The 17,659-nt window shown below is 42.3% G+C and overlaps 1 protein-coding gene across 1 annotated transcript in view; it reads right to left on the minus strand.

Annotated features, from left to right (window-relative positions):
• LOC108675273 (pseudouridine-metabolizing bifunctional protein C1861.05) overlaps positions 1–17,659 on the minus strand; it is a 139,732-nt gene that overhangs the window by 116,459 nt on the left and 5,614 nt on the right. The gene's annotated exons all lie outside the window — the stretch shown is intronic.

A 17,659-nucleotide genomic window follows, 5' to 3' on the forward strand; every position in this document is an offset into this window, starting at 1 on the left:
AACCCTAGCAAATTGAGGTCAGTTCCTGCCAGTCATCAGTCGGAGCGAATAGCATCGCTACGCGCCTGACAGTTATAAGCGGAGTATTGACGAGGTGGCTTAGAAGCATCTGATATTCTGACGTTGTCACCCAAGTTTGCATTATTGCGGTAGGATTATTCATATAAAATACATCTACAGCCTCATCCTGGGCGTCTGAACAATACTTTTCGGATTTAGTCTAAAAATTATTTAATTGGGCCACTAAGTAAAATTTCAAATTTCTGGACACTCAAATTGAATATCAAGCCTTAATAGTCCACGTACAATATCCAATTAAAAACTTCCAATGCGTAGCCGTCAATTATAATTTTTCTCTGGTAATATTTTATATCTACAAATGCAAGTTGGTTATCACAGTTAATGTCATAATGGGCTCATCAACGTCTGGACGTTCTCGACCTATATAGCTAAAGATTGTCCACCTCTTTAATCTCCAAATTTTAATCGCAATTATTCGAATAAAGAACTCGCGCCTAATTGAAGAGCAGTAAACTAAGCCAACATTGACGGCAAAAAATTTACGTCTGCTGTGTTTTTCCTTGCAGTCCCATGTAGCTAATATATAACATTTGTGCATCTTGGACGAAAAAGTCTATAAAATATCTACGTATGGTTATAATGAAAACTAATATATAAACAAATGATCATAAACAAAATTTCCAAAGGCGTTCAAGAATCACTTGAAAAGACATAATTGATATAAAAATCTTACAAATAAATCGTTAGACACTCAAAAAATAATGAGATATGAAGCCTTACATTACCAGTACATGTGTGCTGTAATTATCGTGTTACAAGTCCAGTGCGTAAGAGTATTTAATATTAAAAATTCCAAGTTAGTTTGCAAAAACTTAAGACGCACGTTTGTTTGGTGATTTTTCTATATCTCGCGATTGGTGTAATTTCACAAAAAATTTTAAATGGAGGGAAATCTAGATGTCTCATTAATTAATTAATTAATTAGTGCTAAAGCTGGTTGTTCAAATTACTATTAAACATTAGTTGCACTAATTAATTAATTAAAAATATGCAGGTTTAACTTGAAGAAAAAATCAAATTACGACTAGAGTTCATTTGTAAAATTTAAAATTCATTTTGTTTTCACGTTTAATTTCCAGCTGAGAAATTTCATGAAATGTGCTGTTGGCACTCGAGCCTCTCCTGGCGGTTTTATTATTACAGGTTATTAATGATGTTTAGCACAACCTGCTAGCCGTGGCTCGTAAGATTAGAGTTGTTATACCAGCACCCGGAGGACCAGGGTCGTATTTATCGCTCATTTTCATTGTTCTCAGCCAAGCGTGGGCGCTTGGCTGCGTTAGGGTGGACAGAAATACACAGTATATGAAATGAATATAAATATATGATATATAGAAGAGAATGAAAAATGCGGAGCAAGTTGCAGTAAATACCCCCAAAAAAATATAATGTCCTAATGTTACGGGAGAGCGAGTAACTATTAATAACGATAACAGAGCTGCCTAACCGCTCAATGTCCCCGGGCAAGAGACGCTACTAGTACCGAGGGATGGCCCATACAATAAGGCTTACTAAGACACAGGAATAAAATTCAATCCAAAGTTTTATTCAATCTAGACTAGAAACTCCGAACAAATATAACTACTGACTACCTACTTCACGGTTACTTAACTAAAAAAACCATTTATTCAACACAGTCGACCCGCGACAAATTTAAAACCTATTGACCATTGCACAAAACCGAACACGAGACGTGCCGACTTCCCGAGAGCCGCGTATCTCTTCCAGTAGAAGCCCCAATAACGGAACGGGCAACCCCAAGCGGCACCGACACCGGGCCTAGGACACGATGGCTCGGCCTAGGACACGATGGCCCGACCCAGGCAAGCCTAGGGGTCACGCCTCCACGAGGAACTTCCCGACTCTGGTTAACTCGTCATTAAGTGCTCCGCTACGGTACGGCGGTAGGCGCCCAACGCGGCACGGCTTATGCAGAGCACACGGGAAATCACGGGCAGACTGGTCAAGTCGGCTCCCACGTCAGGCGAACACTGGAGGCAGTCGGCTTCTTCCGATGGTGCACGTTCACGGTACGCACCCCTGAACAAACGCCTGAGATGAACACGGTCGAATCTCAGAAGCCAACGCCACACCAGAAAAGGGTCCCTCCCACCTGAGAAGCAGAATATCCCATTATATCTTCCAGGCAAAAATAGGGTAACCCCTACTTCACAGTCCAATAAACTTCATATAAATTCGGAACCGGCAACATTAACAGCGTCTATATAAGACTCCTACACACAGCCGAGCCTAACCGGCAATCACAACCAGGACACTAACACCTCCTCACCTCATCCACGGAAGCCAACGAACCAAATGGCCAGCCTAACAGCGCTCAGCCCGCTCGTGACCTCGCGTCAGATTCGTTCAGAGAACACCTGCGTGTCAAACCTCTACAACGGGCGATCTGTCCCCGCTACACTCCGAGCGCAGACGTTCTCCATTTCTACCGCAATCCCTCGCTGAAGGCTCAGCAACATGCTCTCGTTGCAAATCCGCAATCAAAGTTTTTGCATCCATAGTTGTAACAGGTCTCATGTCGCTGTCATCACCACTGCCTAGGCACGCCCCCCGCATGCGAGGTCGAGCTGGCGTGGGGAGCGTAGTTGCGGAGCTAGAAGGCATTCCCCTCATGTGCCGCTCCTCGCACTGAGGGCAAACTAGTTTAACGGGACAGCCTCCGTTTCTGCGCAGTGTTTTCCCAAGTGGGGACCACCGCACCGAGAGCACGTCGGGATTCCACGAGGGCAACGTTCCCGCTGGTGCTGCGGACTGCCACAGCCTTGGCAACAGCCCCTCTTTTCCCAGCAGGCGTCCTCGATATGGCCTGGCCTACCGCACCAATCGCATAACGCTTGGCGCTGCGGGAATCGATCGCCTCGCGGCGGGCTGCGTTGGAACTTAGAATTGTAGTAGGTGCTGGGTGCCGCAGGCGTAGGGCGTTTCGGGGTTGCGCCCGTCGGATCCACGTGCTTAGCACTCCCATAGGATATCCCACAAGTGCGCTCCCGCGACCACTCGTTGAAAGCACTGACCATCACGCTGCGGCACTCCTGTGATTGCCCATGCCGATTCTCGAATCGACGCTGTCGATCCTCCGCTGCAGCAAGCTGCTTGATGTTCTGCCAGGTCAGCTTGCGTTTACCCGTTGCCAGCAAGACGCCGCGCTGTGATTCCGACATTACCTGACGGAAACAGGATGGGGAGGCAGACCAAAATTTGCGAACGAGGCGCCGCTCCTGCTCACGAACCGAATCCGGGTACGCTCGCCTAACAATCCGCTCCATTCGCAAAGCGAAGATGGCTAGGCTATCCCCCTGCTGCAACTGAGCTCGCTCAAATTCCTCTTCTGCCTGACGCTGCGAACTGATTCGTTCGCCACGATACCACTCCAAGAGACGAGGACGCAGTTCTCTATACCGAATGTTCGTCCCGTCCATCGCGTCGTATGCGCGCCTGGCCGGTCCGCAAAGGAACCTTCCCAGCTCCTTCGCGCGCTGTCTGTCTGTACCTTTGAATTTGGCTCCAAAGTAAGCGTCAAACTCGTCGAGAAACTTTCTGAGTGACGACCCGTCACTACCATCAAACCGGCCTGGCATCACCACATCTCTGGCCAAGCTCAGGCTTCCCAAGATCTCGGTGAGGCGCTTCCCTACATCACGATCCTTTGGTTCCTTGTAGGAGTCGCAAGACGTCGCCGAGTGAATAGACCTCTCCGAGCTCGAAGCGGAGGATGAACTACGCCCATAAGCTCCTTCCGGACTGCGTTCGATCCTCCGCGACCGGAGCCGCTCCGTCGAACCAGTTGGACCAACCTCCCACGGTTGGGTTCCAGGAACCGGCCCACGTTGGCAGCCACCCGAGCGGGGGACGGCACCTCCGAAATTGTTGGCCGCATCTGCCGGTCCAATCACCCGACCATCGCCGGCATGGAACCTGGACCCCAAGAGCGACCGCTCAGGAGCGACGTAACGCCTTTCAACGTCCTCACCCGCGCCGAACGGCTCTCGTGACGGAAGATCAGGTGATACCCGTGAGCCCGTATCATGGTCCGGCAGCACATCCCAAAATGGACTATTCGATAACGCCATCAGATAAACAAACCACTGTGAACAGGTTTTCCGCACCGGGAAAGCCCGTGCTTCATCGTCCCGCGGCTCACGATCGCTTTTCGAAAGGAGACCCACAAACAACTCCAACCCCGACTGCGCCACCTCACTGCGTTTCACACCCCGCCCCCCCGCCACGCGGGGTCTCAACGGGGGCAACAACATCCGGCAAATGTGCCTGATTGTGTCCAACATTCTCTCATCATTCTCCGGCACCCCAAACTCTCCTCTCAAAAAGGCCCTATGGACGTCCGGAGTATTGAATTCCACCAAGAATCCTTGAAATAAAATTAACTGCAGTAACACATTGTCTGTCCCCTCGAGTAATGCCGGAGGCTCCTCTGGTTCCGACGCAAGAGGCTGGTCAGCGGTTTCCGCTCTAGCAGTAGCCATGATACACTAACCTAACTAATCCACCTAGAATCTCGAAACCTCCCTGCGTCACACCCCGTACTAACAATCTCTTAATCCCGGGTCTGGGCACCAATTAATATGTTACGGGAGAGCGAGTAACTATTAATAACGATAACAGAGCTGCCTAACCGCTCAATGTCCCCGGGCAAGAGACGCTACTAGTACCGAGGGATGGCCCATACAATAAGGCTTACTAAGACACAGGAATAAAATTCAATCCAAAGTTTTATTCAATCTAGACTAGAAACTCCGAACAAATATAACTACTGACTACCTACTTCACGGTTACTTAACTAAAAAAACCATTTATTCAACACAGTCGACCCGCGACAAATTTAAAACCTATTGACCATTGCACAAAACCGAACACGAGACGTGCCGACTTCCCGAGAGCCGCGTATCTCTTCCAGTAGAAGCCCCAATAACGGAACGGGCAACCCCAAGCGGCACCGACACCGGGCCTAGGACACGATGGCTCGGCCTAGGACACGATGGCCCGACCCAGGCAAGCCTAGGGGTCACGCCTCCACGAGGAACTTCCCGACTCTGGTTAACTCGTCATTAAGTGCTCCGCTACGGTACGGCGGTAGGCGCCCAACGCGGCACGGCTTATGCAGAGCACACGGGAAATCACGGGCAGACTGGTCAAGTCGGCTCCCACGTCAGGCGAACACTGGAGGCAGTCGGCTTCTTCCGATGGTGCACGTTCACGGTACGCACCCCTGAACAAACGCCTGAGATGAACACGGTCGAATCTCAGAAGCCAACGCCACACCAGAAAAGGGTCCCTCCCACCTGAGAAGCAGAATATCCCATTATATCTTCCAGGCAAAAATAGGGTAACCCCTACTTCACAGTCCAATAAACTTCATATAAATTCGGAACCGGCAACATTAACAGCGTCTATATAAGACTCCTACACACAGCCGAGCCTAACCGGCAATCACAACCAGGACACTAACACCTCCTCACCTCATCCACGGAAGCCAACGAACCAAATGGCCAGCCTAACAGCGCTCAGCCCGCTCGTGACCTCGCGTCAGATTCGTTCAGAGAACACCTGCGTGTCAAACCTCTACACTAAAAGACGGAGTCCTAAAAGATGGAGAAAATACAAAAAGAAAACTATTGATATGCCAAAAAGTGATGAACAAAATGCCCAAAATTGATGTGATTGCGAAAGTGATTGTAGAGAGTTCAAGTAAAACTTCATTGAACGAGCGCCACTACATGAATGAATTTAGAGGAAATGGAAAATGGCTGGGGATATAAATTTTATAATAAGTTTATATATTATTTGTTACATAATATAACCAGCTTGTAGGTAAACCTAGAAAATTATTTGTTGACTTTACTTAATTTATAAATTACTGATTTATTTTTTTAGTTTTGCAGTTTGATCAACTCAAGTTCAACCATTTATTTAAACTGCATTAAAATGTCTCGGAAATTACCCTAACCTCGATTTAAGCCTTTACTTTGACCCCCGTAACGCAATACCCGAGTGATATATATTATTCTGGCGTAGGATCCCAGAATAAACTGCGAGGATATTTGCCAAGGCAGCAGATAACAAATGACGACGATATCCTGATGCCGAATGCGGCTCCACACAAACAACCTGGACTCCTAAAATACTGCACGAATTTATATGTATATAAATACGACGCGATAACTCTGATGTTTTGTGGGCATTGAATGAGTTTCCGCTGCTATATTCGAGCTAAATATTGCATTGAAGCAGAGGAAATGGACAGAGGGGAAGGGGGGAAGACAGGAAGCCCTGGGGGGAAGCGGGGTATCCGCCGAAGTAGGTCAGGCGAACGCCATGAAATATTCCCCCCAAAGAAAAAAATCCCATGAAGCAAATGTGAGGGAAAACATTGTTTCTTTTCAAGATTTTCTAGCTTTTCCAAAGTTTAAGTAATTGAATACGCGAATAGAGAGATGCGCGGAATCACAAGTTCAAACATCGGCGATTAATAGATAAATTAGATAGTAGAAAGTACGTATCGATATAATACTTAGCTAGAAACTTACCGGAAATTTGCATGACAATGCCGTGCTATGTACATTAAATTATTTGAAAAAGTAAGGATATTAACGACGAGAAAAATATTACGAAGTAACAGTGACCTTTTATAAGTTGTGCCACGCAGTCAGGTCAGTCACACTTCACGCAGTTAGGGCGAAATCAACCACGCAGAAATGAGCATCGTCGCAAAAGTATTTATTACATCCCATTGACGAACATGGCTTTAATTAAGGCTGGCCAATGAAAACTGCATAGGCTGCAGACGGTTCTTATGTGAGCTTCTCAACATTACAATTCATATCTATAACAGCCTTAAAGTCATAAATCGAAATTAAAATAAGAAATTTACATTTAACGCTCATTTAAACATATTTCGAATGAGAATTTCAATTAAATCGTCAGTTAGATCATCCTCGATAGGAGATAGTTGCATGCTAATAATTCGAATTTCTCAGTCCATTCCAACCACTTCCCAACTCTGGTCACAAAATAAAACTGAAATTAATATCACTGTGGAACGAAGAAACGATCTGCCGGTGAAATTTACAGCGCGTGTCCTCCAGTATCATTTGTTAACGAGGCTAAAATCTTTGTTGGGCAGCACAGAATGAAATATTAAGGACTTCCTTTTATGCTTGGAACTTCTGGAAGAAGCTCGAGAAATATAATGGCAGTGCTCAACTTGAAATATTTGCGTATTCTTCATCCCCGCGATGTGAGCAGTCGGGGCTTTTACAATAAGAGATAATAGCGGTAATTTCACGGCATAATCTTAACTTTAATTGTTATATATATACATAACAAAACACTCGATCGTACTCTTTGCAGAAACCAAGAATTTCATAACCTGTTGAACCAAGAATTTTATAACCAATCATATCTGCGCAAACGTACGTATGTTTAGCCTCATGGATAACTTTGCGGTACGGTAATGTTCTTGGAAAAGTGATGAAGCAATAATAAATTACTCGATTTATAATTCTTAACTATAGGACTATTGAGAATGTTTTTCCTCTGAAATTTCTAAGAGCCATTTATTTGAAAATTTAGTCGAAGTATATTATTTCTAAATAATTTTTAGTCATCGAAATCAGCAAACCAACTTCAATGAAATCAAATTGTGACCGAGCTCGGACCAGCACGCTTAATTCAGTCAATTAAAGTGAATAGTGATAATATTTAAACAAATATAAGATCAATAAAGCACGCAAACAATAAATACAGCAAGCAAAGGACGCGCATAGCGCAAGGAGATGTAATTTAGCAGCGATATACGGGCCAGCTGCTGCTCATGGCGGGCCTTGAAGACGGACTGCTCTGCCATGATGAGTGGCTGGTCCGTATTTCTTGTGCAAGGGGCGTGCCGAGCGTTTAGCTCACTCCGGATTCCGATTTTCAACCCCAGTGCTCAAGCGTAGACAAATGAGCTCCAAAGCCGCGGACCGAAAAAAAGTGCCATCGATCTCATCGACAAATTAATATTTTATTCCTTGTGAAAACGTGTAGATTTATTCAACTCCGGAAACTAAGCCAGGGTCGAATAAGACGCTACTTAGAAGATGCCTTCGAGGATGTGATGAATATAAGATACGGAAGTCTGAAGGCATGTCTATCGTGGAATATCTTCATTCTCCTGACATCATATTAATGCGTTTTCTCGGTATTTCTAATTAACTGAAGTACATTGATGTTAATATTATGACAGATTACATTTTAAAAATAAAATTCAATACAAGCATTCAGTACTCACGCACCGCATCAGATAAGGACCCATGATGCATAACTCACCTGAAAAAGAGGATCGAGCACTGCATTACAATTCTAACACAATTACTCATATAATTACGTTATGTCATTCGTCACTTGATTAGGACAAGTCAAATGTTACATTTTCAAGAAAAGGCATCAATCATTTAATTAGGACAAACCATTATTAAATTTTCAGTTACCACCTGAAATCATTACCACCAAGAAAACTTCAATTTCCGAACATAACATTTCATCTGAAAAGATCTAGACGATTGTATGGAGAGTACAAACGCAGTATACTCATTCATTTATTTATTCAATAAATAATCATTTCCTATAAAAAATACACTATACATTATGAATAATACATTAGTCGAGAGCCTACTTTCTGAGCACTCGACGATTGGAAGTTAAACCGCTGAAATTGTTCACAAATTTACCGACAGCAAAAGTTTGCATCATAAGTTGAATCTTTTCAGGACTTTAGAACGAATGCAATAACAAGGGGAGAATGCTAGCGGGCAAAATCCGCCTGCCGAGAGAATATTTTTCAGCAACGTGGCTACGTTGGATCTGCCAATTGTACGGATATGTAGCGACTATGCTGCTCTAAGAAATAAAAATGGATGGAACAAATTCATGGCAAAATTTAGTGTCGGGTGCGACTCTACATTAGGTGCCGCCTAGGACTCTGTAAGCACTTAATCAGCCACTCTTCTTATGCTTGGGCTCAGGGTTTGAATGGCAGCCTAAGTGCTGCTTGCTAGCTGGGTATTACTCGGCGCCCAGTTCTTCTTACACTCACTGGCGACTATAAAGTCGTAGAGGAAATTTCGACCAGAAGCTGATTTTTCGATCGGGTTAACAAGCAAACGCCGAACAAATTTGCGCCGAGTGTAAGGACTATTCGGCCGAAGCCTAAGCGGTCCCCGAATTTTGTTAAGAGTATTGTCCAAATAACGACATACATTCTGCACGGGGCACTCAAACGCTCTTATGCCGGGCAAAACTGGATCAAGATGTGCCACACAATGGAAAAAATTTCATCGCTTTTTGGAGAAAGTCTCACTCATTTCTTTGAGTGAGTCAAGGCCATGCAGCATGGTCCCCTGTAAGGTCACTTCATAGGCAAACAGACCTAAGCAAAATAAATTTCAGATTACACACGGTAATAGACATTTAGTCAACAGTCGCCCTTCAAATACTTTATAAATAACGAACAAAACAAGCTGACCTTAATGCTTATTTTCAAAGCGCCATGAATCAGATTAAAAGCTACTCTCAAAAAATTAACAGGTAATTTCGTCCAAATAACGAAACATTTTATTGCCCACAGCAAGAGCAGACGTAGCACAGATACGCCCCATTTGCCGGACCTAAGAGCAGGGTGGCCCAGTGCTTACAGTTCATAGTAGCAAGATTAGAGCCAAGAGGTATGGGTTCGATTCCAGCTCACTACGACAATTCTGGTCAGAATCGGCGAGGAGGCCAGGCGGTTAAGCACAGGAAAATTTGACCAGTGAGTTGTGTGTTTAAAACCTCAAAAGCTGTAAATATTCTGCGATTTTAAGAATTGGCGACGGTACTAACGGCCTATTGAACGCTGAGAATGCTATATTACATACTATACTATAAAAACTGCCTCAGTGGCCCAAACAACGGGAAAAAGTGAATCGCGCTTTGAATAAAATTTCAATATGTTCACTGACTGTAGAATATCAATGACATTAGCATGCGTACTCTTTAGTGCTGTCATACCTGTCATTAAACGTAGCCTGCACAATAACATATCGACCTCCAAAGCCCATAACAGACTTGCATGTATAAACGCCCGATAAAGTACGTATGTTTGAAATTTGAAAAACGCGAAAATACGAATATATAAGACATGAATATATATACGAAATTCAATGTCGGTATATTCGGAGTCTGCAGCAGTATACTTAAGGCCAGTAAGCTCTCTACATCAAAGCAGATGTAAGTTCTGCCTACATATGCAGCTAGGTCATGAACAGCAATACTTCTGCGGATAATAAGCACTATAGAAGCACCCTACAACAAAGCAAGCTATCAGTTCTCCCTATAGGTGCAACTTGGTAATGAAGCAAACTAAACTGCTACGGCTAGTGAATGCTCTGAATCAGAGTAAGATACTAGTTCTGACTATAGATGCAACTAGGCTATTGGCAGCCCTACTTCTGCTGCCAGTAAATGCCCTACACCAAAAGAAACTCAGTTTAGCCTATGGATTCAACTAAGTCATGACCAGCCCTACATGCAAGGCCAGGGATAAGCTTCCATTCTGAAGCGTTCCTCAAAAATTCAACACCATCGACAGCGTAATGAAACAGCAGCCCGCCACATCAGAGCTCAGGGGTGGCTAAGCTTATCGATTGGGTGCTTGTCCTGCTACTGCAACGTGACAACACGAGAGATTCTTCGATTGCCCCTTTCCAACATTTTTAAAGTCTCATAAGAAAGTAAATTTCTGATTTTTATCAACCAAACTATAAGCTTTTATTTTTTAATCCCGTTTTTTCGGCTCGTTCAGTTGTAGGTAAAATTCTCAGCTAGATTTAGAGTTCAATTTCTAACTAAGAAAACCCGCTAATTAAGCCCTTCATGAAAGTGACATGGTACCCAACAGCTGTTGTGCAGCTTCATGGTGCATGCTGCCTTCATGGTGTTTCCATGGTACCCATCAGATGTAAAACAGCTGCATGATGCCGTATCTGTCTCGTACAGCTGTAAAACACTGCTGCCTCAACAACCCTGCTAACAAGCACTCAGCCTATACCACCGCTGCTGCATCTCGTAAGCGCGTAGCATAAATCCACACGAATTGGTCGTCTATCGTAAAATTGCGTGCCGCTGCAAACATGTTCCCATTCTCTGGTCCACAACACTGAGGATACGGGGAATTCGTTTTTCGGAAACAAAACTCTCATGAATCCTATCTGACAGGAGACCGTTTCCCGCTCATAAGTCCACAATGAAAGCAAGTTTCATTTAACCCCCATGCAGTTCTAAACTAGTCACAAATTCGATCGTCTAACGTGCTACGTTCTTCAGAAATGGCTGACATTTATATGCCACCAACATGAACTTTTCATTGTCGCATGTATCTATCAAAACTGTTTTCTCTAACATATATAATGAAAGTAATATTTCTCCTTTTCCTTTACAGAACCGAAGAAGATGCTGCTTCATCTCAAAGGTGCAATTAATAACATGAAGCTTGACCTCGAACATCGTGAGAATCGTTTTAATTACTGAACTCACGCGAAGATTCGTACTTCTCACGATCTTGCGTCTCCCCACTGCATCATGGAAGATAATTCGTTACGCCTCCAGAGCTCTGCCCATTATTGAGCTAACAGTCACACAGAAGAATTACACAGGAATTACAGGTAGACCGTCACCATAGCAACACCAGGCCACTGCAAGCTATCAAATACACCACCGTCATATAATTTTAAGTCCTTTTTTCATTATAATTTTAGAATAATAAGTGATTTATAATGAAATAAACTGACTGAGCTAGTAAATACAAAACTAAGAACCTTAACCGTTTGCAAGATATGAATTATAAATAGATAGATTGGAGGAGTGTTATTAATGAGTTAGAAATGCCATGAGGTGCCTCCAGTTCTTTACATTCGCTACAAGAATAGTCGCTGTGTCTTAGATCACTTTCGTTGGCTACAAGAAATATTTGCAACGTCTTAGATAACATTGCATTCGCTACTATAGTTCGTTGTTATGTTGCTTAGCATTTAAATTTACAGCGCGAGCTGATTTTAGCGTCTTGGATAACTCGATATTCGCTACTAAATGAGGCTGCGGTGTCTTATATCATTCAAATTCGCTAACAAATGTATATCACTTCGCAATCGTTGTAAGATAATTGAGCCTTCGATAACTTTTCGTTCAGAAGTTGACTGGGAACAAAGTGAGTATTTACTCAAGTATTCATTGTAGCATTTATAAGGCTGTTGTGCAGGTACTACAGGGCATATTATTGCATTTTCTAACCCCCCTATATTAATTGCCACATGTATCGGGATGAAGCGGAATGTGCGCAGTGCACATTCGCAGTAGAGAAAATTTAAAACATCGCAGTTTACGATTCCATCGAATTCAACATTAAGGTTAAAATAACCAAATGAACAAGTATTCGGATGTTCAGGGTGTTTAGTGAGAGGTTCAAAAAACAATGAAGAATTATATCAGTTGCCATTATACGACGAAAGTTCTCATAATAATCTGCCTAAATGGATTATCTAGGTTCATAATAGCTAGGTTAGGGCTTCTATGAGAAAATACTTTTAAAATATGATAGTTTTGCTATTTTGTGCGTTTCCCAATGTGCAGAACATATTCCAATTTTTGAGCCGCATTCCACAAATCGTACCAACAACTGAAACTTTCTTTTGGAACAAGAAATTGGAATCGGAATAGGCGTTATACATAATGCAGTTCAGAGCCCAAACGTTATCGTTTGTTTCTCATTTCAGTTTATTTCTAGCGGAAAACTGCTACTATCAGCTGGTTTGAAAAGAAGTACATAGGATGTTGCCATAAGCACATATCTGCGTACTACAGATATAGTACAGATATAGTAGGTAGTACATACGTATATTGTGGTACTCTGATACGCAGTTGTACATCTATATCATACAGGATGACTGATATATTAACGGTTATTCAACTAACTATAAGCCTAAATTCCTCATTTCATAATCCTAGATATTATGCACATGTAAATAGAAGTAAAATGTATAGATATAAATACATTGAATATAGACCTGTTCTACTTGCAAAGCTTATATATTGTTGGAACCGTTGTTGGATCGCTCGCTCGATACTGTTAATGTTCTTTACTGTTTAATCAATTTAACGTGTGTTTAATTAAAAGTTAATGTGCGTGTACAAGAACCCTTTATACCCTATACTTTAAATACTCAAGGTAAATATCAAGTCTGGAGCGCAACCGTAGAGCACTGACCACGGTAGGTTGTTTTCATACACATTTCCCCTTCTTTGCTTAAATTTATCCAATAGTTTGGAAGCTAATTTCTACTAATGATACCTTACTACAACTTGATAATTTTCAGTTATTAATTAGTGTAACATTGTAATGGTATGGTTTGTGTTTATAGGCTAAATAAGAATACAATTTAATTACCGCATGATATTTGGAATTTCTTGCATATTATTTGAATAAAATACACACGCGCATAAAATAAATTTAAGTTTCTTTATAATTCAAATTCAAGTAATCTTAGGATAAATTTAGCGTGAAATAATGAGGCGCTTGATTTAATCATTAACTCTTCTATCCCGGCTCCTGTAATTATTGCAATGAGATAAACTGTTGCGTGGTGTCGACTGATTGACGTCGACTGATTGATGTCGACTGATTGATGTCGACTGATTGACGTCGACTGATTGACGTCGACTGATTGACGTCGACTGATTGACGTCGACTGATTGACGTCGACTGATCGACGTCGACTGATTTACGTCGATTGATTGACGTCGACTGATTGACGTCGACTGATTGACGTCGACTGATTGACGTCGACTGATTTACGTCGACTGATTGACGTCGACTGATTGACGTCGACTGATTGACGTCGACTGATTGACGTCGACTGATTGACGTCGACTGATTGACGTCGACTGATTGACGTCGGCTGATTGACGTCGGCTGATTTACGTCACCTGATTGACGTCGACTCACTGACGTCGACTGATTGACGTCGACAAATTGGATCACTCGCAGACTACTGGCGGACTCACTGGTACCCCTGCAGACTACTAGCGCACTCACTAGTACCCCTGCAGACTCCTAGCGGACTGACTGGTACCCCTGCAGACTACTAGCGCACTCACTAGTACCCCTGCAGACTACTAGCGCACTCACTAGTACCCCTGCGGACTACTAGCAGACTCACTGGTGCCCCTGCAGACTACTAGCGGACTCACTGGTACCCCTGCAGACTACTAGCGGAAGCACTGGTGCCCCTGCAGACTACTAGCGGACTCACTGGTGCCCCTGCAGACTACAAGCGGACTCACTGGTGCCCCTGCAGACTCCTAGCGGACTCACTGGTACCCCTGCAGACTACTGGTGGACTCACTGGTGCCCCTGCAGACTACTAGTGGACTCACTGGTGCCCCTGCAGACTACTAGCGGACTCACTGGTGCCCCTGCAGACTACTAGCGGACTCACTGGTGCCCCTGCAGACTACTAGCGGACTCACTGGTGCCCCTACAGACTACTAGCGGACTCACTGGTACCCCTGCAGACTACTAGCGGACTCACCGGTATCCCCCCAACAGACTACTAGCGGACTCACTGGTGCCCCTGCAGACTACCAGCGGACTCACTGGTGCCCTTGCAGACTACTAGCGGACTCACTGGTACCGATCACAATCCGAATAAGTAAAAGTTTTGGTTTTTCAACCCTCTTGATCAAAATTTCCATAGAAAGATCCGCTCTTGATTCTGGCTGATCTGGGCGCAACGCCTTGGAACCCCATATCGAACGGAGGATTTCTCAGTCCCAAATCACCAACCAGAATTGTGTATGTTGAACCCACGGAGATGTTGAGGGTGTCTGATTCTGACTTTGTGGTTATTCGCCTATCTTTTTTCAGTTAAATCATGAACAGTATCAATATTTTCCCCACACACTGCAGTGCGTGACCTGCCTCTACGAGGTTCATCTCTGATCTCATCTCTTCCGCTTCTGTAACGACTAATTAATTTATTGATTGCTTATTTATATGAGGCACTGTTACCATAAACTTATTCCAGAGCGCCAATGGCTGTTCTCCCTCCCAAGCTTCACCATGAATTTGAGTTTAGACCTGACCTCAATTTCGGTACATGCCACGTCGCATGAACAGTTTTGTTACTTTAAAACAGCGCCCTGCGTTAGGTAACATTGATTTAAAGGTAAATGTGCGAACTCGTTATAAATTATTGATACAGGACCGTTCTGGTGCATTGGCATCATTTTTCCTTCATAGAATCAATTTAACAATTTTTTCGAAGTTTCATACCCAAAGTTTCTGTCATTTAACCACTAAGATGGAGAGCCATACATGTCCGTGATTTGGCTTCCTAAAAATGCCACAAATAAATTTAATAAATCTCTCAAGTATTTAGCTTCTCTACAGGAAAACGCATTTAGCTAATGAGCCTGCCTACATTTGGCAACTCAACCGACCCGCTGAAAACTAACTTCAATACGTTTCCATTTCTAGAACTCACTTAGCCACTGAAATTTTTTAATAGGAAGATAGAAATTTTGAAGTCTCTCTTATACTTAATTTATAGTTGAATATGCCTGTCACTTGACATCACGCACGCTCTATCATAAAATAGGTCTAGTTAACGCCTAAAGCTTCAACCTATTAAAAGAGCCGCTGCCATTTATTTTTCAACTATAGGATTGAGCGAAGCAATATTGTACATGCCGAGCCCACCCACCATCAACTTAACCTTCGTGAAGATGTACATTTTACTAGCGTTACTTCCTAGACGTAAGCTCGTACATAATCCTAGTGTTTTCAACAAACCCTGTACGTAAAAATAGGAGTTTTTAACTTGTTATATATTATTTAAAAGTATATTGCTTATAAAACTGATCGAAAGTCATAAGCGCGGAATCCCTTCATTTGGAAGCCCTAAACCTAAATCGTAGGGCGTGAGTTTCAACTATTGGCTTTCATGATTGATTGAGACGAGTCTCGAGTCTAGCACGCAAAGACTTAAGTTTTCACAAACATTTCAAAGAATCGAGTCACAAATCTTGGTCTTTGCTCTAAAATCTTAGAGTTGACTTTTAAACCGAGTCGTGAGCTTGAATGCAGGTCTTCAATCTGAATCGTTAAAATGTAATAAAGCAATGAATTTGTGGCATGCCTTGAACTATAACCAAACATTTAGCTAACATTATTATAAATTCATATGAACTTAAGACTCAATCTCGAGTCTAAACTTTATAAGTACATCACGTCATTACCCGATTTTGCAAATCAAGTCTCGATATTTCAATTTCCAATTTCAAAATCAAATTTTGAGCTTCTAGCCAATTCCCAAAATCCAAATCAAGTCACGATTTCAATTCAATTTCAGATTTCAAAATCAAATTTCGAGATTCTAGCCAATTTCCAAAATCCAAATCACGTCTCAATTATCAGTTCAATTTCCGATTACAAAATAAAATCTCGAGATTCTAGCCAATTCCCAAAATCCAAATCAAATCTCGATTTTCAATTCAATTTCCGATTACAAAATAAAATCTCGAGATTCTAGCCAATTCCCAAGATCCAAATCACGTCTCAAGCTCTAAGCTGAACCTGTCTCTTATACANATTATGTTAATGTTAATTATTAAATTAAAAATGTTAATTATTAAATTAATAAAAAGTCACAGGTCCAGGTTAAACATTGAAGTCCGCAGTCTCGACTAGGAGCCGCGACCAAGCATGAGCGGTGTGAAGTGCATTACTATCTATAGCAAGCTTATTAGCTTAGATTAAACCTGAAAATAGATAAAAATATGTCAAATATATAGATCTAACTTCAAGTATTTTAAATTTATACGTAATTATTTTCCTCTCCTTCTGTTGGATGTTATATAGTTACGAGCATAAAAACAATTATAAGGTTATATCAGCTAAATAGCCCATTAAAATATTATAGCCGCAGAATAACCCGTTTTAACGTTATAATAGCTAAATAACACATTAAACGGTTATTACAGCTAAATTGCCAATTTATAAACAGTTTAAAGTTCAGCTAATATTGGTTTGTTCCAATTTTTAAACGTTCCGCCTGTAGCGTAAAAATGATCATTCATTGCAAGTAATGTAAGAGATATATATTAATTCTGTAAGATTTTATTTAACTAGTGACTTTAACTCTGTTTTTACTTTACATTTTACTGCGGAGGTAATAGCTACCTGTTAATTACCCCCTATAGACTATTAAATATTGTTGTTCTCACTTAACAGCGAGGTTAATTGTACTGTGCTTACCATTTGATTTGCTCATCTTGGTCAGGAAATTGTTATCGTTACTTGGCTGCTGTGCTACATCGTATGAACTAAATAAAGCCTATTGCTATCATGCAGTTTATTCTCCCATTGTTCAGAATCTACTGTCAAAACTTATAATCGAGGATCACAAAACCATACATCCAACGAAAAATATCATACATGATCAAGACTGAATAAATATTATTGCACTCT

Source organism: Hyalella azteca, unplaced genomic scaffold (genome assembly GCF_000764305.2).
Source record: "Hyalella azteca isolate HAZT.00-mixed unplaced genomic scaffold, Hazt_2.0.2 contig1120, whole genome shotgun sequence".
Lineage (NCBI taxonomy): Eukaryota > Metazoa > Arthropoda > Malacostraca > Amphipoda > Hyalellidae > Hyalella > Hyalella azteca.